The sequence below is a fragment of the Patella vulgata genome, chromosome 7 (assembly GCF_932274485.2).
Source record: "Patella vulgata chromosome 7, xgPatVulg1.2, whole genome shotgun sequence".
NCBI classification, from domain to species: Eukaryota; Metazoa; Mollusca; class Gastropoda; family Patellidae; genus Patella; species Patella vulgata.
The window spans coordinates 62964709-62989703 of NC_065885.2; the positions used below are offsets into that span (position 1 = coordinate 62964709).

The 24995-nt window shown below is 38.9% G+C and overlaps 1 long non-coding RNA gene across 1 annotated transcript; it reads left to right on the forward strand.

The window, feature by feature from the left end:
* The first annotated feature begins 202 nt into the window (after positions 1-202).
* Positions 203-23211, forward strand: LOC126827287 (uncharacterized). The gene is made up of 3 exons (XR_007682639.2): positions 203-1141; positions 14189-14275; positions 15931-23211. It is a non-coding gene; the product is annotated as an uncharacterized LOC126827287 (long non-coding RNA).
* Positions 23212-24995: the final 1784 nt, after the last annotated feature.

Consider the following 24995-nt stretch of genomic DNA (forward strand, 5'->3'; position numbering starts at 1 on the left):
GTGAGTTTGACACATCAAGCACGGAAACCACCTCGCTGTTTCATCTCTCAACTCATTCAGTTGCAATTCGTTAGGTTCCTGTTTATGGAGGAACATTGCAAGCCGAGGGAATACTGTAGAAAACATGTCTCGCGCCGTCTGCCGTCTGCTATACTCTGACGTGTATAACACATGTCTACAGCAGACGGCTAAATAACAACAAACGTTCTACTGAGAACTTGAGCGCGTGAGAGAAGTAAAAATATGCCGCTAGTCAACAGAAGGGTATTTATAGAATACGAAGAAAAACTTTGTGAGAGAGAAAATTTGGCAATTTAAGCAAAAACAGAGCAGTTGGTTGATTGTAGGAGAGGAATAGCCTCGATCGCTTATAAGACACGATTTAGACACTAGGTGGAATCGACAATTTACCGAAGAAGACAACCTGTCGGAGCCGATGATCGAATTACGGCCACGTAGGAATGACACGGTGTTAATTATTGTTATACGTTCCACGTGAATGTGTTCTGAGTAATGTTACATGTTACAATTGGCTTCAAGTAGCGAAATGATACCATTAAACAGTCAGAAGTGAGGCTACGCGGTGCTTTGTGGTATACAACTGGCGGAAGAATGTTCACGAGAAACCGATTCTAGCAAACGTGGATATACGAACCTGCTGACGTAACAAATATTATGGGTTATAGGTCCAGCCGGTATTTCTTGTGATTGGATATCGAAGGTGTGGTGCTGATCAATCACCATGGTAACGAGTAGGCCTCGAGCCCACTCGGCTTCTTCTATTAAATTAACGTTGATCAATTCTCGGGATAACTCTGCGGCCCGTAGTACCCCCGAACTTAGGTCCATGTTGACTGGCCTTGAAACAACAGTGCCCCAGAATTTGTCACCAGACGATTTCTCGACGACACATCGACCTCGTCGCGTGAAGAGGAAAGCCGCCGAAATGACTTCAGCAGACGACGGGTGCTGTGTTTGTTGCAAACGGTGTTGTGGGTGTTGTCGGTGCTGCCGTTGCCATATTCTTCTGGTGATATTACAACTGTTATTAGGCTCTGGAATAACGGCGTTGACTTTCTACGTTCACTTGTATTACCCAGTTATTGGAATGAGAGAAACGCCTTATTGGGCAGGTGTTCCGGTATGTATTAATTTTTTATATATGTTTAAATTATACACCTTGGGGAAATTTCAAGATTAGATGTAGATAAAATGAAATGGGGTTTAACGTAATACTGTTCTGCTCAGACTGGGTTAATGAAGACGGGCATACGCCATACAGTGTACTTTAAGGGGAATTCTGCCCCGACAGCGGCATTTTCGCCTACCCATCAACGAATTTCGACTGCCATGGACTCTTTTACGTGCACGCCAACCTTGTTTTCCGTAAAATCCGTACAACAAGCTGTTCCTTCTACATGGGGAAACCATGTACGAAAATCTCGAGAAATTTTCTCCACTTACACTGGGTTGTACACGAGACCCCCTGCTTATGGTACGAGCCAGTGCGTTAATCACTGAGCCTCCTTGATCTGGATCCAATATAAAATTGTCATTTTTATAGAATTGTATTTTTTTGCTATGAGTATTGGGATATATGACTGTCGTCATTCGTAGAAAGTTCCCTTGTCAGTGATGCAGGACGGAGGGCGTGACAAGGACAGCTAGCTAGTCGTGCGGATGGGACGAAAAACCGAGGTCCTGTGTACACATTGACGTGCACGTGAAAGATCCCTTGACAGTTGGAATTCGATATAAGAGTAGGCCGTAGTGCCGCTGTCCGGGCAAAATTTCCCTCATACCACACTGTATGGCGTATGCCCGTCTTCATTAGCCCAGTTCGGAGCAGAATAGTAGGACGTTAAACCCCATTTCATTTTATTTCGTAGAATGTTTTAGCCAGTGTTGAACAAACATTATGCTAGAGCTAAATCTGCCTAACATTTCTTTAGGCCTAAAATGTTATATAAATTATTAACTAGACATTTATTAACATAACAAGACCATAATCAACTCTCGATGTCATCTGATGGGTACGATTTTAAACAGATTTGAATCTGATTTGCGATTAACCGTAAAAATGGACAATCGAGACTTTATTTATTATCGTAACAACGGTAACAATGACAATCGATGCTACAGTGTTTTTGGAATTCGGTTTTCTCGGCTGAGAGTGAAGTAATTTGACTGAAATCTTCAGCAAATTCTCTTTACATTATCTATGTTTTTACTATTATAGTGAGAACTGTCAGCGCTTTAATTATCTAATCTCCCATAATGCCCCTTTGAGATACCAACGATATTATTAATTTCCATCGTGGACACAGAAATAGAATCTAAAACACAAATGTAAAGATCGCCAATTAATCAATTAATTTACAAAAGGTGAATCGAGACTTAGTCACCATTAACAGAAATGAAATGAGATGGGGTTTAACGTCCCACTGTTTCTGCTCCTGGGCTAATGAAGACGGGCATGCTCCATACAGTGTGCTATGGGGACAAATTTGCCAGGGCAGCGGCACTATGGCCTACTTATATCGAATTTCAACTGCCAAGGGATCTTTTACCTGCATGCCAATGTATACACGGGACCTCGGTTTTTCGTACCTTCTGAACGACTAGACAGCTGCCCTTGTCAGGCTCTCCGTCCTGCACCACTGACAAGGAGAAACCACTTCGGAAAATCCCAATGCAGGAAGCGAACACGCTACCTTCAGGCTAGCGAGCCAACGTCTTACCCACTTAGCCACCGTGGCTCCCTCGATTAACAAGAACCGTTGCTACGTTAATAATAAACAATCTATGCCACGTCTTGCCAAAACATCAAACACTCATAACTTGGCTCAGAATAAGGGGGGGGGGGGTGGATGGCTGAATTGTTAGCACGTGCGCGCTGTATCATAAAGTCTGTCATTGAGTCAACTGACGTGGTTTCAATTCCCCGGTTGTACGAGACAAGTACATGTAGTAGGGTCGCCTGTCCAACCTCGTGGGTTTTCTCCGGGTCCTCCGGTTTTCTCCCATTGCTAAAGACCCCTACGCGCAAGTGAACTATGGAAATAAAATTGAACCATATGTTAGTCCCGAAATGACCTAGTTTGTGTCAAGTGGACGTTAAACCCCATTTCTCTCTCTCTCTCTCTCTCGCTCAGAATAAAGTAATTTAAATGAAATTTTCAGCATATTCATTTTCCATTATATTCATTTTGCATTATCTGTTTTTGAACTAGTTTTGCAAGAACGGTCAGCTCTTTATCTTTAATCACTAATTGAAATAACATTTCAGAAGAACCCAATTCAATAATTATTTTAAAATAAATCAAAGAGGTTCATCTCGGTTAAGATAACAACTTTTGAGAATTAAGTTAAAGTAGCTAAGTCCGTAATTCAATATCATCCAAAATCTTCGACATTGAAAACACGAATTATTTTGCAATTTAAATCAGCATTGGTGTTGTGATCTTACCTGGAAAAGATTGGCTTCTGATATCCAATATTTAAGACAAAATAAACATTTTACCATTGGTACACGAATCGTGTACCATAATGCGTTTCAGCGCCATTTGTAACAAGGTGCTCAGGCTAGACATATTCCACAAGTCATGTCAAACGGTGATATCATGTTCTTATTTGAAGAGCATGCGCAATAAATAATATCGGTGTTGACTGGAATAACCAGACGCTAGAAACTGACTTACGGTTGAGACTTCTGGCGTATTTCGCCGAACATAACTGATGACAATTCACAGTAAAACGGACACGATTGAATGTAAAACAGTTTATATAAATTCATATTACATTATTATACGTGTTGCGACCAATCTGTGCCAATTTCTAGGTCCAAAATATTAGCGATTTAGCTCCTTTAAGTCTCGCTGCAATCCCCTTTGGCATCTGCTATTGTCCATTGGTTTTCTACCCAAACACGTGTCTATCATCCGTTTTTTTTTTTTTGTTTTTTTTTTTTTTTTTTGCTGCACCGAAGACGGACATTATTGCAATGTTCTGTGTGGACAAAAATTTTTACGTGTACACGGCGCCTCGTCCCATCCGAAAGACTAGACGCGTCCCCATGCCAGGCACCCGGTCCTGCACCACTGAAAAGGGGAAACCACTTTTAACAATTCCGGGAAACTTTTTCAGTCAACACCCAGGTCAATACCCGGACCCCCTGGTTAGTTTCGTATCATTTCCAATTTTTGTGTCTATTCATTCGGAACCAGCCAAAGTTGTTTTTAGTGTCTCTCTCTCTCTCTCTCTCTCTCTCTCTCTAAAGGTTTCCCCCTTTTGCATTGCGATCTTTGTTGACTTTTCCGTGTAGAATCGAAGAAAAGGTTTTTTGCTGACAGGCTTTGGTGAATATTTATGATTTTGTAGCGGAAGGATATGCGAGTTAAGAGGTTGGTTAGATTGAAAATGTAGACCGGAAAATTGCACGGCTTTTTTTTTTTTTTTTTTTTTGGTCTCTACTTCCAGTTTGTGTATCTCAAGTTTTCCATACATGCTTTTTGTCAAGACGTTGCCACATGTGGTAGAAGGCGTTCTACCCAACGAAAATTTGGGAAAAGCTTAGAAGTTGGTCTAAGAGACGAGAATTAACATTAAAGTCAATGGGGAAATCATTGGTGATCTGTGGCCATTCACATAACTAATGTAATTCTCATGCTGGATCCTGTTTCACGAAATTTTAACTAAGATATTATCCAAATTTTAGTAATTTGATTGGATAATATTAGATTGATTTTAGTGTTTAGCCAAGCAAAATTGAAGTATCTACTAAAATTAGGATTTTATCTTAACTAAAATTTCGTGAAACAGGCCCCTGGTTTTTCGGTATGATTCGTGTATTAAACCGATTGATAAAACAATAAGCGAAAGATAAAACAGTATTTATAATATCAAGAAATGAAAATGAAATGAAATGGGGTTTAACGTCCGAACCGGGCTAATGAAGACGGGCATACCCTATACAGTGTGCGATAGGGGAAATTTTGCCCGGACAGCGGCACTACGGCCTACTCTTATATCGAATTCCAACTGTCAAGGGATCTTTTACGTGTACGCCAATGTGTACACGGGACCTCGGTTTTTCGTCTCATCCGAATGACTAGACAGCTGTCCTTGTCAGGCCCTCCGTCTTGCTTCACTGACAAGGGGTAACCACGCCGGAAAATCTGGATGTATAATATCAAGACTTTCACTGAATTTACAAACGTGGAATAAATATATACCTGTTTGTTTTCTATGAGACAGAAACATGTGGCGATAAACTATCGGGAGAAATTGATATCCCGTGACCTTTAACCCTGTATATTGTAATAGTAAGAAGATCTATGTACATGTATTATTGACCTGGGTAGGAGTGGGATAAGATTGATGTAGAGCAAGGTGGTATTAATTACCTGGTATGAGTGGGATAGGATTGGTGTGCAGTGAAGCAAGGTGATATGACTTAACTGGTATGAGTGGGATAGGATTGGTGTGAAGCAAGGTGGTATGCCTTGGCTGATATGAGTGAGATAGAGGATTGGTGTGGGGCAAGGTGGTATTACCGTGTTCAGTGTTGTGATAATCAGTGCCCTGTGTCTCGAAATCTTAACTAAAGATAAAATCCAAATTTTATTTGATACTTCAATTTTGATTGGCTAAGCATTAAAATCAACCTAATATTATCCAATCAAATTACTAAAATTTGGATTTTATCTTAGTTAAAATTTCGTGAAACAGGCCCCAGTGTTGTAGTAATAGCCAATGCCAGCAACCTATAGGCTTGGTACTGGGCTGAAGCTTTGGGCCTCAACATCTAGGGAGCCCTCGGACAAGGTGTATAATATTGTTGATACTGTCATAAGCCCTTCTTTCACGCATCCGTCATCATCATCGGCTTTTCTTCTCGATTGTGTTTAGTCTGCCATTGAGTCAACTGGTGTGGTTTCGATTCCCCTGTTGTACGTGACAAGGAGTAGGGTCGCCTGTCCAACCTCGTGGGTTTTCTCTGGCTCCTCCGGTTTCCTCCCACTGCCAAAGACCCCTACGTGCAAGCGAATTATGGAAATAAAATTGAACCATATGTTAGTCTCGAAATGTCCTAGTTTGTGTCGAGTGGACGTTAAACCCCATCTCCCCCTCTCTCTCTCTCTCTCTCTCTCTCTACAACTCTCTCTCTGTCTCTCTCTCTCTCTCTCTCCAACTCTCTCTCTCTCTGTCTCTCTCTCTCTCTCTACAACTCTCTCTCTCCCTCTCTCTCTCTCTCCCCCTCTCTCTCCCTCCCTCTCTCTCACTCTGTCCCTCTCTGTCTCTCCCTCTCTCTGTCTTTCTCTCTCTCTCTCTCTCTCCCTCTCTCTCCCCCTCTCTCTCCCTCTCTCTCTCCCCCTCTCTCTCCCTCTCTACAACTCTCCCCTCTCTCTCCCTTCCTCTCTCTCTCTCTCTCTCTCTCTCTCGATTGTGTTTAAATCAAACTTTCATTTTTTCCACTAGTCATGATGGTTTAAGGGAGGAGTAGGAGTAGGAGAGGCAAAGGGGCTCCAACTGGGCTAATGAAGACCGCGACATACACCATACAGTATGCTATGAGGGAAATTTAGCCAGGGGAGCGGCACTATGACCTACTCTTATATCGAATTCCAACTGCCGAGGGATCTTTTACATGCAAGCCAGTGTATACACGGGACCTCGGTTTTTCCTCCTATCCGAAGGACTAGACAGCTGTCTGTGTCAGGCCCTCCGTTCTGCATCACTGACAAGGGGAAACCATGTCTGAAAATCCCGATGAACTTTCTCCGCCAATGCAGGGATCGAACACGTGACCTCCAAATATATAGCAGTGATAATTACATGGTGATGACATCCACGACAATCTGATAAAAAAAAACACAGATCCTATTTCGTTTCGTTTTTATAGTTCAAAATTTCCTTTTACTGGCCATCGAAAGTATAAAAAACGAAACGAAATATAGATCTGTATTTTAATTAGATTTTATCCACAAGGTCGGTGCCGGGAAAAAAATATTTCCCTTGAGCATTTCCAATCTATATTTGCCCGGTTAGTGTATAAACGTATGATATTAAACTCCATTTCATGTGCAAAAAAAAAATATTATAATGATATTACGAAATGAAATGAAATGAAATGGGGTTTAACGTCCTACTGTTCTGCTCTGACTGGGCTAATGGAGACGGGCATACGTCATACAGTGTGCTACGGCCTACTCTTAACTCGAATTCTAACTGTATAGGGATCTTTTACGTGCACACCTGTTTTTTTCTCGGCCCACCAAAACGACTATACGATGTCTTTGCAAGACCCCCTGTTCTGCACCACTGACAAGGGGGCACGCTGGAAAATCTCTATGAACTTCCTCGGCAATATTAAAAAATTCAGAACAGCTCATCACAGAGTTTTGCCCCATTAAACCATGATATCAGTAACACTTACTGGATCTACACATGTGTATGTATTTATTTATTAGAAGAGGAAATATAATTATATGTTTTATGATTTAGTAGATAGGAAGTATATGTATATTATTTATATAAACGGGAGCCACGGTGGCTAGGTGGTTAAGACGCTGGCTCGCTAGCCTGGAGGTCGGGTGTTCGATCCCTGCATTGGCCGAGAAAGTTCATCCCGATTTTCCGACGTGGTTTCCCCTTGTCAGTGATGCAGGACGGAGGGCCTGACAAGGACAGCTGTCTAGTCCTTCGGATGAGACGAAAAACCGAGGTCCCGTGTAAACATTGGAATGCACGTAAAAGATCCCTTGGCAGTTGGAATTCGATATAAGAGTAGGCGATAGTGCCGCTGCCCGGGCAAAATTTCCCTCATAGCACACTGTATGGCGTATGCCCGTCTTCATTAGCCCAGTATAGGAGCAGAACAGTAGGACGTTAAACTCCATTTCATTTCATTTCATTTCATTTATATAAACAGCATGATTTATAGCTGATGATGATGACGTAGTTTTATTAACTCTCTTGTTGATGATGAATCACAATATTTCCATTAAAAAATGGAAACTTGTGAAAGTGTTGGATGAAATGGGTCTTTGTTACATAATGTGGGCGTATGTGTATTTTAGTAAAAATAAATATATTTTAATGGATTTTTCATATGATATGTCGTAGAATGTAGATTAAATATCTTGCCATACATTATACAAATTACAATAACTCCCTTGTAATGCCAGTTGCGGATCCAGAGGTGTGGTTGGGTGGGTGTGGAGGCGGGGGGGGGGGGATTGGGCAACCTCCCCCCTGCTCAGCTATATAAAAAATTTGTAAAACAACACTTTTATGAGAAAAAGTATCACAGTCGTGTGCTTTATCCTTTACCATCAGATGGTGGGATGGGATGGACATTCAAAAAGCTCGGGATAATGATACAGGAACATGTGATATGACAATTAATGCTTTGCATCAATGAAGTTGAATCACAATGTCATTGTATGAAATCATAATAAAAATTGACGTCAGACGGGGTTGGATTTCTCTCAGTGTGTGTGTATATACAGGTACCGGGCAAACCCCCTCCTGCAAAAATTCCTGGATCCGCCCCTGAATGCATAATAAAGTTTAGACTAATTTCCCAAACAAAAAGCATACCTTATAAGTTTTAGAATAATTTTCTAACAAAATGCATACATTATAAGTTTTTATGGTAATTTCCTAACAAAATGCATTATAAAGCTTAGACTAATTTCCTAACAAAATGCATACGATATAAAGTTTAGAATAATTCCCAAACAAAATGCATACAATACAAGTTTTAGACTAATGCATACAAAATACATATATATTATAAAGTTTAGAATAATTTTCTAACAAATTGCATACATTACAAAGTTTAGAATATTTCCCTGAAGTTTGGGCTAACCGCCTAAGATCAGAGACAATTACTGTCTTATATATGAAAACATGTCCTAAAAGAATGTTTACGTTTTATTTATCTACATTATCAGTTTGTAAACAGAGAGAGAAATCCCTGAAATTACAAAAAAGGCTTTCAGCAAATTAAAATACTAATTATTTCGATTTTTTTTTATTTATTTATTTACTTATTTACAGAGGAAGGGACACGCCTACATTGAATCAGTCAATGGTGGATACGTATCATTAAAATCTACCCCCCCCCACCCAGATTCTAGCACATGGCCAAGTCCTTAGATATATGCATCCAGATTTTCCGGCGTGGTTCTCCCTTGTCAGTGATGCAGGACGGAGGGGCTGACAAGGAAAGCTGTCTAGTCGTTCGGATGGGACGAAAAACCGAGGTCCCGTGTACACATTGGCGTGCACGTAAAAGATCCCTTGGCAGTTAGAATTCGATATAAGAGTAGGCCGTAGTGCCGCTGTCCGGGCACAATTTCCCTCATAGCACACTGTATGGCGTATGCCCGTCTTCATTAGCCCAGGTTAGGAGCAGAACAGTAGGACGTTAAACTCCATTTCATTTCATTTCATTTCATTTCCTTAGATATATGAGAGAAGAAGGCATTTTAAATTTGTAAAAACTGTGTATTAAAATTAAGTAAGACAGCTTGTGCCACGATAATTTAAAAATAAACACCTTCATTTTAATTTCATTCTTTGATTGGGAGTGTCCAACCACGTGGGTTTACTCCGGGTTCTCCGGTTTCCTCCCTCTGCTAAAGACTCCTACGCGCATGCGAATTATTGAAATAAAATTAAACCATATGTAAGTCCCGAAATGACCTAGTTTGTGTCGAGTGGATGTTAAACCCCATCTCTCTCTCTCTCTCTCTCTCTCTCTCTCTCTCTCTCTTTGATTGGGTGCCCTCCTGAAATTAACGCCCGGGGCCGCCAGCCGCCCACCCCTCCTATCACTTCTATTTCTGCACGGTCCTCCACGCGTGTATCTGTTGAACAGCCGGTCGATGTTCTGAAATAAGATTTATTTAGCCCCGACTTTAAACTCGGTGGAATTTATCTTGAAATTAGTTTCATTCTGTAAAAACAGCCAGAGAACGTGGACCAAACGTCAATATGGCGAGTGTTTATTGGTACACATGGTTTAAATTGTTGTACAGGAAGGGTTGAACTTAAGCCGTATACAAGGTGGTTTTTATTGAAACGTTTAAAAATAGCTACCTAAATGGCGTACCTGTTCAACTCGTGTTGCAATAATTCGACAAATTAGCATCTACTAGATAATTTATAATGAATTACAATTTGATCGTTATAATATTAAAGATACATTATGGGAGATTAGATAAAGAGCTGGCAGTTCTTACTATAATAGTTAACAACTAGATAATGTAACGGGAATTTGCTGAAAATTTCAGTCAAATTGATCCACTCTGAAACAAGATTTTAGCGATTGAATTTTCGGCCTAACCTCGATCATCATTACTAAAGTCGGTAGGATCAAAAAACATTGTCTCGATTATTCATTTAATTATTAAATTATGAATGAAAGTCGAACAGGAAATCGGAACCTAATCCAATAAACATCGCAGGCTAGCGATGGCATCGAGAGTTAATTATGGTCTGGATAAGTTGATTAATGTCTAATTATTAAAATAATTTAGATGAGATTTCAGGCCTAAAGAAAGACCTGCAATAGACAGATTTAGCTCTTGCATAATATATGTTTAATGATATTTTATAGTGGTGATTATCATCGCATCATCATTTAAACCTGTCGATGATTGGACACACATATATCAATCAAAATCATAAATATTCACCAAAGCCTGTCAGAACCCCCCCCCCCCACCTTTTCTTCGATTCTACACGCAATGCAAAAGAGAGAGAGAGAGAGAGAGAGAGAGAGAGAGAGAGAGAGAGAGAGAGATGAGAGAGAGAGAGAGAGTTAACGCCCACTCGACGCAAACTAGGTCATTTCGGGACTAACATATGGTTCAATTTTATTTCCATAATTCGCATGTCACGTACAACCGGGGAATCGAAACCACGCCAGTTGACTCAATGACAATGACGTGCTAACCATTCGGCCATCCAAGCCCCGGGTTTAAGAGAACGTATTAGTGTAAATTGAATGTATATAAAGGTGATTTATATTCCATGTTAAAAAATCCAGTCAAAGAGAGGGGGAATCGCAGACCTGATGATCTTAAGCGCACCTACGTGTTAGACAATTCGCCCCCACCCCCGCCCCCATGAAACCAGATTGTGAGCACCAGTCGTAGATAAACTGAATCAGACTAAGAATAGCCTAAAAGAATGTTTACGGTCTGTTTATCACCATATCAGTTTGTAAGCAGAGAGGGAAATTCCTGAAATTACAAAAAAAAAGGCTTTACAGTTTTTAAAATACAAATTATCTCGATTTTATTTATTTATTTGTGTCAATGACCTAGTTAGTATCAAGTTAAACCATCTCTCTCTGTCTCTCTCTCTCTCTCCTATACACACCCCCACATACCCCCACACACAAACTAGGAGACGGTCGCTGTAGTTATTTTATAAACCTTTGAACATTTTGGCCTTTAACAATTTTACAACACGGACACGGAACGCAGACTAAATGAACCATAAAAGTCTACGCATATTTACTTCAACCAATAAAATAGTACGCATATATATAGAAATTAATATTTTCTTTTAAACTTATTTGCTGGTTTAACCTTTGAAACAAAACACCAGAAACCATGTCACGTTGTAGGGCTGTAATACCTTTCTAACCATTTCCTCTTGTTGACTATTAGAACAATATGAAGAGTATTTATATACGGATTTGATGGCTGCCATATTTACGAAACAATGGCTGATGTGGTAACTAATGTTAACGTTATATCATGATTCATACTTGTTGATTATTAAAATGTGGCAGGCGTGTGTGTGTGTGTGTGTGAGAGAGAGAGAGAGAGAGAGAGGGTGGGGGTATGACTATATTCATTGGAAACATTGAAAGTTTTAAGTTAGAGGAAAATGGGTATTATTGTAATTTGAATGTATATAAATCGTCCTTAAAAACAATTCCCCGAGTGAGAGTGAGGGAGAGAGAGAGAGAGAGAGGGTGTTAAGCTCCACTCGACATAAACTAGGTCATTTGGGGACTAGCGTATGGTTCAATTGTATTTCAATAATTAGCTAGGACCCGGAGAAAACCTCCGAGATTGGACAGACGATCCTACTCCAAGTCACACACAAACTGGACATGGAAACCACGCCACTTGACTCAAATTGTTATTTAAAATTCTGAGTAATCAGGCATGAGTCATTAAGTAGGTGTTATGCCACTAAGGTGTTGAAAATGTGACAATCCAGTGATATACACCACTATTGGTTAGGTTTGTCTATTCAATAGTAATGGGTATTCGAATTAGTCACGCTTTTACACTAGAAGTGGCATCTTTTACAGCTAGTTACACACCTGCTATAGTTTTTAACCACTTTCTATACATATTAATCATTACTTAAGAGTAATGCCCCTTGTTTGATTCGGTGATAAAACATTTAATTAGTGAAAGCCCCAGGTTCATGAGTCAACGCTGTCAGTTTAACAGTGATAAATAGCATCAAACGTAACTGATATCTGATGTTAATTACATTCATGGCGATCTGTCTTGGTTGTGCCGATCTATCAATGATAGGGTATGAAATTATACATACTTTCAAAGGTATCGTTATACAGTATAAATACAATATATACACATATATATATCTTCTTTGATTGGCATTCAGTAATTAAACATATTAACACAAGGTACAATTTTATGGATACACAAATTACTGAGTTTAATACTACATTGTACTAAGCGACGTTTCGACGAGGACACCCTCGTCTTTATCAAGCAAATGATACAAATATGTCGATAGTAGGCAAATATATTATTATACAGAATATGCAACAAAGATAAGAATCTAATACAATTAAAGCTTAACACCTTTGATTAGGGGGCCATTTACTACTTGCCTACTATTCACAAACCTGTATCATTTGCTTGATAAAGTCGAGAGCATCCTCGTCGCTTAATGTTGAACTCAGTAATTGTGTATACATAAAATTGTACATTGTGTTCATATATAAATACTTTCAAGACTTGCTTGATAAAGTCGAGGGCATCCTCGTCGAAACGTCGCTTAATGTTAAACTCAGTAATTGTGTATACATAAAATTGTACATTGTGTTCATATATAAATACTTTCAAGACTTGCTTGATAAAGTCGAGGGCATCCTCGTCGAAACGTCGCTTAATGTTAAACTCAGTAATTGTGTATACATAAAATTGTACCTTGTGTTCAGATATAAATACTCTCAAAGATACCAGTACACATATCCTAAAGATACATTATGTGGGATTTAGATAAAGAACTGACCATTCTTGCTATAATTCAAAAATAGATAATGCAAAATGAAAATATTGAAAATTTCATTCAAATTACTTCATTCTGAGCCAAGTTATTACTGTTTGTAGTTTTGACAAAGATGTGTGCATAGTGGTAATCAGGACACTGGTATATTCGAGACTTTGCATTTAAATTAAATTTTTAGATGGCGAACCATTCTAATCCAGTAAATGTTGCAGGCTAGCGATGACATCGAGAGTTGGTTATGGTCTTGTTTTGTTAAATAATGTCTAATTAATAATTTAGACAACATTTAAGGCCTAAAGAAAGATATGTAATAGGCAGATTTAGCTCTTGCATAATGTATGTTTAACATTTGATACATTCAAACTTACGTGCCCTACAGTTCGGACTCTACTGGGCTAATGAAGACGGGCAAACGCCATACAGTGTGATATGAGATGAGAGAAACTTTTGCTCGGATAGCGGCGCTACAGCCTACTCTAATATCGAATTCCAACTGCGAAGGGTTCTTTTACATGTACGACAGTGTGTACATGGGCCTCGGTTTTTCGTCCCATCGGCGTTGATGTTTCTAGTGGGTTACCCACAGTTCCGTGCAACTCACGCCAAAAACTCGCCGTAACACACCATTTCATTGGCTAATCCCTCACATCATCCAAAACACGGGTTATATAACAACCCTTCCAGCTCCTAGTGTAGTAAAGACAAGTAAAACGAAATTTTGAACTATAAATAACGAAACGAAATAGGATCTGTGTTTTAATCAGATTGGTAAAAAGTCAAGTAAAACCAAACGGCCTATGTATTTGTCAAAAAATGATTTAATTGTGTCTTCATGTGTCATTATCTACTATCCTATCTTTTTAAGATGTTTTATTTTCAATTTCAGTTGACATTAGCTGGACTTGTTGGTATTTATTTTTGTTGTGCTAAATTATCTTCCATAGCAGAATCTTCTAAATCATGTGTTATTCAGGTGAGTTAACTCATTACAAAATAAAAATACTTTATTAACTTAAGAATTGTTAGTATATATATATATATAGCATTTACTTGACAATTATCACGATTTCCATCAGGCCCTAAATCATGTTTTTATAAACATTTTGCTTCGAACTATGTGAATTCGTTTTCCTCGGTTTTTTTTTTAGCTTTCCAAGCAGGTATAGTTTGTTTAATTGCGAGATTCGGGATGCGAGATTGGGTTTCTATCTGCGGGCCTAATAAATATACTTTATTAGATATAGACAGTGTATTCAGATTCTCCCGATTGACAATTTTGGACACTCAGAACTGCATTCGGATACTCCCGTGTGACATATTTCATTATTTATAAAAAAAATACCTAACTGCATTCGGACACCCCCGATTGACATAATTCGTCCATTATAAGATACATAACATGCATTCGGACACACCCGATTGACATAATTCGTCCATTATAAGATACATAACATGCATTCGGACACACCCGATTGACATAATTCGTCCATTATAAGATACATAACATGCATTCGGACACACCCGATTGACATAATTCGTCGATTATATGATACATAACATGCATTCGGACGCTCCCGATTGACATAATTCGTCCATTATAAGATACATAACATGCATTCGGACATTGGCACAATTCGTTCTTCATAAGATACATAACATGCATTCGGACACACATTCGAACACACACGATTGACATAATTCGTCAATTATAAGATGCATAACAATCGGACACTCCCGATTTACATATAGCGTCCAATATCAGATACATGACATGCATTCGGACACTCCCGATTGACATAATTTATCCGTTATAAGATACATAACATGCATTCGGACACACCCGATTGGCATAATTCGGACACTCCCGATTGACATAATTCATCCATTATAAGATAAAGAACATGTAATTAGAGATGGCAGATGGACATAATTTGTCTATTATGTGATATGAAAAAATACAATTTGATGTATATGTGTTATTGGTTGGGCTTCCTTCGACCTTACGGACTTTAGAAATGATCATCGAGGCTAACCTTAAATGTAAAAGCTAAAATCTTGGTTCAGAGTGGAAAACTATTTGTCTGAAATGTTCAGCATATTCTATTTAAGTTAACTATTGTAGCGAGAACAGTCAACTCTTTATCTAATCTCCCATAATGTATCTTTAATTCATTCAACACTTTACTAATCTCCTATAATGTATCTTTAATAACGCAATAATCATTAAAGATAGATTATGGGAGATTAGATAAAGAGTTGGTAGTTCTCACTATAATGGTTAAAAACTAGATAATGTAAAGGAAATTTGCTGAAAATTTCAGTCAAATTGATCCACCCTAAACCGAGTATTTCCCGATTGAATTTTGGGCCTAGCCTCGATCCTCATTACTAAAGTCGGTACAATAAAAAAACATAATCTCGATTATCCAGTGGTTTGATTTAATCAGAAGCAGCAGACCGGGTTCTAATCCACTAAATAACGCAGGCTAGCAGTGTCATCGAGAGTTGATTATGGTCTTGTACGAAGTTATTTCAAAGTTCAACCATTTGGTTTTCTATCGCGTACATACGACTTTCTCTTTCGTATTTATAACATTTCTGCTATATTTTTTATTTTTTATTTTTCAGGCTCTGTGTTTCATTTTCTCCATTGTTGCCATATTTGTAAACGTCATAGCCAGTGTGTTTCCCGCCATTCAGCTCTATCGTATTTATACGTACATTACATGTCGCCTGAACGTGACTCGGTGTGAATGTTTTAATTCGGACTCCCGGGTTTTTCTCTATCCAAACGTGTATGGATGTGGGTTTGTTTATCTCGAGATCAAATACTATATGTTTATTATCGGAGGCCTGTGTCTATTGGGTGCCATTGTTTCGCTGTGGTTTGTTATCTTACTCTGGAAGGAAAGGTACGGACGATTCTATTCTGGCGCAGATGGTGACACCCCGGTGCTAAGACGACGACGCGTGAGGCTGGATATAGCGAGGCTACCACCAGAGGCGTGACTGTATATGATGTTTCCAATGCAAAATAGACGAAGACCAAAATAGCACGTGACAGATCCGAATCCGAATCTAGATTCCATGATGGTGGTGATATAATAATCTTGAATCCGTCCGCGTCCGTTATTTTTTTTTCTGGTGATGAATTAGGAAGTCGATTTAAAATCTTACCGGAAAGACCCACTTGCATGATGGCAACGTCAACACGACCAATGAACAATCATACCAACCTTCGTAACAATCGTACTTCATTTGGCGTGGCCACCAAGAACATCAAGAAGAGTAGCCTATGTCGTGGTGTCGGGTTAAAATGTTGTGATGTCGTGATGTCGCTCTTCATACGGCGACAACCCGATATGATACCAATCAGCCCGATTGATCTCCTAATTTTTGGTTTCCCCGTTAGTCAATACTTTGAACGGTTGAATTAACCGTATACTGTCTGTTGATAAACTCAATAGAATGGGCCTGATGCCGACATTATGGTGTGATACACCCGACAATATGTCATTCTGTTGTATGAGAACATTTAATTACATGTGTTGGTGGAAATGTCCATCCTTACACAAAAAACTAAAACAGGCTGTTTCTTTTTTCTCCCTCAAATGGGTCATGACGTCGCGAGAGAGAGGGAGAGAGGGAGAGTTTAACTAGGTCATTTCGGGACTAACGTATGGTTTAATTTTATTTTTATTTCAATAATTAGCTTGCGCGTAGGGGTCTTTAGCAGTGGGAGTAAACCGGAGGACCCGGAGTAAACCCACGTGGTTGGACACTCCCAATCAAGGAATGAAATTAAAATGAAGGTGTTTATTTTTAAATTATCGTGGCACAAGCTGTCTTACTTAATTTTATTGAATAATTCGCTTGCGCGTAGGGGTCTTTAGCAGTGGGAGGAAACCCGAGGACCCGGAGAAAACCCACGAGGTTGGACAGGCGACCCTACTCCTTGTCACGTACAACCATGGATTCGAAAATACGCCAGTTGACTCAATGACAGGCCTTATGATATAGCGCGCACGTGCTAACTATTCGCCCCATCCCCTATGACGTCGCCAGACTTCGGTGACGTGAATACCAGATGAACTGAATTTTTAATCGGATCTGTCTCTGATTATGGTGGATTAGTTGGATTTATTTGTTGGTAATATAGAGGGTTTTCATAAATGCTTAGCCATTAGATGCTTCAACTTGAAATAATCTGGATTCTGGCAGGCTAAAATCATAGTTACATAGAGAAATATTTGACCAAATCCAATCGAATTTAATCAGAATAATCGATGCCGCTTGCGGTTGCGGGTGGGGACATTTTTTTGGCTTGTAACTTTAAATATAATCTTTATTAATTACAATAACATTTTGTTCATATAATAATATATCTATCGATGGTGCTTTTGAAAATTAGCCTGTCGCTAGTTTTGGTCACCCAGAACCTCCTAGACTTCAACTTACGGGGGGTCTGAGACCGTTGTCAATATTTGACGAAAAGTTCCATTGCCCATGTGTAACCGGGAGTTTGGTTTTATATGTGGTTAATTATCCAGTATCATTGGCCAAGCCGAGTAAGAGTTGTGCCCCTTCCCGCAATAAATCCCATAATTCTTGCAGTAGGCTATTATAAACAAACGTGAATCGTGACAATGAATTGGGATTAATATATATAAAAAAATAGATATGGCGCATGAAGAGAGAAATTTTACAATAAAAAAAAATAAGAGTGTTGGATTAGAACTGACGATGTAATCAAATGGATTTTTTGAAATGGCACGCTTCAATTAATTTCTTGTTTTGGAACTAGTTACCTCCCTTAGTCTTTGTTTATGCTAATGTAAAAGACTGGATAATCTAGCCAATGACATATTATCCTCAAATGTAACAACGCATCCAGACTAATATTCGTAGAATATTTTTCTGGATGATAGAGACTAGATTGTCGCAAGAAGATTAGAATGATATAAGGGTCTTTTATTGTTGGCATCCCAACGAAGTATTTCATACACACATGAGCGTCACGTGGCTAAGTAGGTAAGACGCTGGCTCGCTAGCCTGGAGGTCGGCTGTTCGATCCCTGCATTTGCAGAGAAAGTTCATCCAGATTTTCCGGCGTGGTTTCCCCCTTGTCAGTGATTCAGGACGGAGGGCCTGACAAGGACAGCTGTCTAGTCGTTTGGATGGGGCGAAAACCGAAGGTCCCGTGTACACATTGGCGTGCACGTAAAAGATCCCTTGGCAGTTGGAATTCGATATAAGAGTAGGCCGTAGCGCCGCTGCCCGGGCAAAATTCCCCCCATAGCACACTGTATGGCGTATGCCCGTCTTCATTAATCCAATTCAGAGCAGACCAGTAGGACGTTAAACCCCATTTCATTTCATTTCATACACACATATATTCTTAAACGTTAGTCGATTAGGCTAACGCCCTTTGGGCCTCTTGCTGTTAATGCAGAGATTAAAAATATTCCAAATTAAAGATCCATTAGTTTATTAAAGATTTGATCATTCTTGCTTTAATAATTTAAAAATAGATGATAAAAAAAGAAGAAAATATTGGAAATTTCATTCAAATTACTTCATTCTCGGTCAAGTTATCATTGTTTGTCGTTTTGACAAGATGTGTGCACTGTGGTAACGAGGGCACTGGTATAATCGGGACTTAGCCTCGCTTTCTCAATTTTAAATTAAATTTTTAAATGGCGAACCGTTTTAATCTAGTTAAAATCAAGGGTTGATTATAGTCTGGATAGGTTAATTAATGTCTAATTAATAATTTAGATAACATTTAAGGCCTAAAGAAAAACCTGCAATAGGCAGATTTAGCTCTTGCATAATGTATGTTTAAACAAAGAAATTATTTAAAATATTTTTAACGAAGAATAATTATCTCGTATCAACATTTTTTGTTAAAAGATGATTTTTATGTCAAGAGTTAGATGCATGCCTCTAATATCCTAGATAAATAAATGAAAATGAAATGGGGTTTAACGTCCTACTTTTCTACCGACTGCGCTAATGAATACGGAAGTAATTAAATAGAGAAAAAGAGAGAGAGAAATGGGGTTTAACGTCCACTCGACACAAACAAGGTCATTTCGGGACTAGCACATGGTTCAATTTTATTCAATAATTCGCTTGCGCGTAGGGGTCTTTAGCATTGGGAGGAAACCCGAGGACCCGGAGAAAACCCACGAGGTTGGACAGGCGACCCTACTCCTTGTCACGTACAACCGGGGAATCGAAACCCTGCCAGTTGACTCAATGACAGACCGTATGATACAGCGGGCGCGTGCTAACCATTCGGCCATCCAACCCCCCCAGTAATTAAATCATATGGTTTTATTACCTCAAAAATAAACCCACATTGTTGGTGTATTCGATAGATAATTTTATTAATGACCGACTTCCTTTGCTTGCTCGGGCACAATTTCCCTGATAGCACACTGTGTATAGTAGTGTATGCTCGTCTTCATTAGCCCAGTCGGGGCAGAAAGATAGGACGTAACCACATTTCATTTCATTTACATCCACCGCACTTTACTATTCGATGGGAAATAAATTTAAAAAATGGATTTGAATTATCGTCAATATTTTGGATAAGGTACTTTGAAACCACGAGGCGGTTAATTTGGTTTAATATTGTGACGTGTACACGGCTAAGAAAGGGAATTTTGCCTTTTAAATTCAAGACACAGAGTTCAAAAAGCATACACGGACTTAAGTTAAGAATTTACTAAAAATTGTTCGGCTTATTTTAACAAAAACAAAAATATAGCCCTTTATAAAACTTTTGTTGTTTTAATGTATCAAATACATCAATAAGAAACTATGTGCAAAGTTTTTTTGTTTCTGGATCAAAGATATTTCTGATAAACAGTGATTGAAAGTTGGGCAAGTTTTAACTTAAAGGAGCTAAGTCGCTAATATTTGGGACCTCGAAATTGACACAAATGGGTCGCAACGTATACAATAATGTAATATGAATGTATATAAATTGATTAACATTCAATCGTTTCTGTTTTTACTGTAATTTTTAATCAGTTAGGTTCGGCGAAATACGCCAGTATTCTCAATCGAATTTCAATCTCTAGCTTCTGGTTATTCCAGTCTACGCTGATAGTATTTATTGGGCATACTCTCCAGATAAGAATATAGCGTCACTGTTTGACATGATCTGTGGAATATACCTAGCCTCGTTTTTCGAGTCACTTATTACAAATATCGCTGAAACGCATTATGGTACACGATTCGTGTACCAATTGTAAAATGTTTATTTTGTCTTAAATATTGGATATCAGAAAGCCATCTTTTTCCGGTAAGATCACAACATCAATGTTGATTTAAACCGACAAATAAATCCTGTTTTCAATGTCGAAGATTTTGGATGATATTGAGTTAGAGACTTAGCTACTTTAAGTCTGAGAATGCATTGTGAACTCGGGAGTCAAGTTGGCTCTTAACAGTACGGCATTGTGTACAATTTTAGATACATAAGAATTATCTGATTGTGAAGGAAGAATACGTGTAAACTTGTTATATTAAGACATGTAGATAAGACATGTTTTATCCTAAAGGAGCTAAATCGCTAATATTTGGGACCTAGAAATTGACCCAAATGGGTCGCAACGCATATAATAATGTATTCTGATTGTATATAAACTGATTTACATTTAATTGTTTCCGATTTGACTCTAATTTCAAATCAGTTACGTCCAGCGAAATACGGCATGAATCTCGATCAACCAAATGGCAATTACAAGCGTCTGGTTATTCCCGTCTATTGCGCATGCTCTCCAGATAAGATATGGCGTCACCGTTTGATAGGAGTTGTGGAATATGTCTAGCCTCGTTCTTTATGGTCACCTTTTACAAATGACGCTGAAACGCATTATGGTACACGATTCGTGTACCAATGGTAAAATGTTTATTTTGTCTTAAATATTGGATATCAGGGCCCTGTTTCACGAAATTTTAACTAAAGATAAAATCCAAATTTTAGTAGATACTTCAATTTTGATTGGTTAAGCACTAAAATCAATCGAATATTATCCAATCAAATTACTAAAATTTGGATTTTATCTTAGTTAAAATTTCATGAAACAGGCCCCAGAAGCCTACCTTTTCCCGGCAAGATCACAACATCAATGTTGATTTGAATTGACAAATAATTTGTGTTTTCAACGTGTAAGACTTTGGATGATATTGAGTTAGAGACTTAGCTACTTTAAATATGCATGTTCTATCATCACGATTAGTTGTTTTTCAGAACTCTTGAATCACTATAGAAATGTATTTCTTTCCCTATTCCATGCTTTTGTTTCTCAGGAAATACTGTTTATTTTCATGAAGCTGAATCAGTTAAAGGGACAATAACACTCTTGCTGGCTTGAAAGCTCCAGAAAATAAATAATAGCCTTATTCTAAGTACTAGATGTTTAAGTGTCCTACCTGTTGTGTAAATTATCCATTACATTCTATTTTACTTGTCCAGAGGGTTCGAAAAATATTTTTAAATCGAAGTTTCATTTGAAAAGGTTTACGTTAGACGTTTCAAACCATTATTTTGAATTTTTCCAAATTTTTAAATAAAGTGTGTTAAGATGAAATTTGTATCATCAATTAATTGAAATATTCTAAAATAGTACAATTTGTTGACCAGAATAAAGATTGGGACATATTATTCAGTTACAACAAGAGTGGTATTGAGCCTTTAATATAACTTATCAGAATGCTGTCAGGTTTGAACAATGCTATGATTTATACACAGATCCAAAATTCATCTTCGCAGCCACTAAAATATATAACTGCCCAATTCCGAGGAGAGAGAAAGAGAGAGAGAGAGAGAGAGATGAGGTTTAACGTCCACTCGACACAAACTATGTCATTTCGGGACTAACATGTGGTTTAATTTTATTTCAATAATTCGCTTGCGCGTAGGGGTCTTTAGCAGTGGGAGGAAACCGGAGGACCCGGAGAAAACCCACGAGGTGGGACAGGCGACCCTACTCCTTGTCACGTACAACCGGGAATCGAAACCACGCCAGTCGACTCAATGACAGGCTTAATGATACAGCGCGCACGCTAACCATTCAGCCATCCAACCCCCCAATTCCGAGGAGAAAACAATCTGAATGCAATGCGGTTCTATTTTTAGTTTCGGGTTTTTTTATACTGTCGATGTACCACACTACCTGTAGGGCTAAATCTATTTGTTAAGGCCAGCTCAGTTTTAGTGAAGGTTGCTGAGATGTCAATAAGATTAGGGCACATAATTGTTGGCGAGATTGTAGGTTTGAGTTGGGGTAAGCGTTAGGGCTAGGTCCAGGGTTAGGGTTGGGTTGAGATTAGCGCTAGCCCTGTTTACATCTCGTGACCTTTGACCAAACTTGAAGTTGGCCTTACGAAATAGATCTAACCAATCAGGGCATGTCAGGTCATTAACCATAACAAGTTACGTATACGTCAACGCCCGTAGAAGAATTAAACCTGTGCGCACATGTAAAGTCTAGTTTACAACCCGCTATACGTGTATTGACACGCACTGGTTGTAGGGTTTGGTAGCTCGCAGACCAGCCGCAAGAAACCGGATGAAAATTTTGTATGTTCAGGGCCAAAAGTCGTTACGGCCAGTCAGCGATCTTATACGGTACCGAACACCCGAAAGTGACGCGTAAGTCTCGCGTACGGGTTTACTTAACACTCCCCCCCCCCCCCCTCCTCCGTTGACTGTCCGTAGTAGCGCACGTATACAGCCGGTTGTGAACTACGTGTAGGATTAAACCTTAAACAGCTTGGCCTTTAAATGAAATATCATGTATAAAATCATTGAAATAAATACTGTTTGAACAACAATACAGATATCATAGCACTTTTCACACGTGACAGAGACAACTAAAACAATAAATATAATTGTATGACATGAATAATAAATTTATATGAAATGTTTCACTTTTACGTATGTATTTTGTTAATTAGATTGATCGTTGATTGGTATTTAGTGATTGATCATAATTTATATGGAAAACAATCATTGGTCTGAACACATTATAGCACAACGTTTCTTTATGTTTTCTCTTATCGTTATCCAGCACAGACAATATGAGAATACTTGTCGAAACGTCGTACTATATACGTACACACACTTGTGGTTTTTTTCTGGATTGGTATTAATAGTGCAGTGATTGGGACAATCTATTTAAGCACAAAGTTATTTGGTTGGGGTTTCGACCAATCATCTTCAATAGAAGGCTTGGTCTCGCTTTATCTCCGTACATCTTATCAAGGCCTTCACGTAATACGCTGCATATGTCGGCACTAATTTCGATTGGGTACTGACCCAGCTTGAGAGCCTCTCAGATTCCTAGATCATCGCGAATACCAAGTCTCGCACTTTCCAGCTAAAATGTCTACCTGTGATAATCGAGTTGCAAAGTTCAAGGTTCGATCAATTTCAAGGTTTCCATGGAGGTCGCCATGTTTGATATGAGTGTGTTTGTGTCACAACCTCTGATTGGACGCTACTGTACACGTGTCTGCGGGGAAGCTATAGGTTTCCATTGAGGTCGCCATGTTTGATATGAGTGTGTTTGTGTCACAACCTATGATTGGACGCTACTGTAAACGTGTCTGTGGGAAAGGGAGATCACGTAGTTGTAATTTAAGTTCGGAAATGTATCAACGTCTAAATGTTGTAAAACTCGCAGTCTTTGCTGCAGGAACATGCAGTGGAATAGGTATTGGCCTGGTAGGAAAAGTTTTGTTTTGTTTGACTTTTTACTTTGTGGGTTCTGTAGAGCAAAAACACCACACTCGAAGATAAAACGTCTGGAGTGTTAAGGAAAATTAAGTTGGGTTAAAGTGTCTAAAAATCGATAATATTTGGGATCTAGAAATGACACAAATGGTTCGCAACGCATAATAATGCAACATGAATGTATATATAATGATATACATTAAATTGTGTCTGCTTTTACTCTAATTTCTAGTCAGTTATGTTTGGCGAAATACGCTAGCGAATACGCCAGAAGTGTCAATCAAATGGCAATCTCTTGCGCCTGGTTATTCCTGTCTACACCGATAGTATTTATTGCGCATGCTCTCCGGATAATAATATGGCGTCACCGTTTGATATGACTTGTGAAATATGTCTAGGCCTCTTTCTTCGAGTCCGTTGTTACAAATGGCACTGGCACGCACTATGGAACACAATTCCTGTACCAATGGTTAAATGTTTATTTTGTCTTAAATATTGGATATCAGAAGCCCACCTTTTCCCGGTGAGATCACAACATCAATGTTGCTTTTAATTGACAAATAATTCGTGTCTTCAATGTCGAAGGGGGGGGGGGGGTCACGTGGCTAAGTGGGTAAGACGCCGACTCGCTAGCCAGAAGGTCGCGTGTTCGATCCCTGCATTGGCCGAGAAAGTTCATCCATATTTTCCGGCGTGGTTCCCCCTTGTCAGTGATGCAGGACGGAGGGCCTGACAAGGACAGCTGTCTAGCCCTTCCGCGTGTATACATTGGAATACACGTAAAAGATCCTTTGGCAGTTGGAATTCGATATAAGAGTAGGCGATAGTGCCGCTGCCCGGGCAAAATTTCCCTCATAGCACACTGTATGGCGTATGCCCGTTTTCAATAGCCCAGCATAGGAGCAGAACAGTAGGACGTTAAACCCCATTTCATTTCATT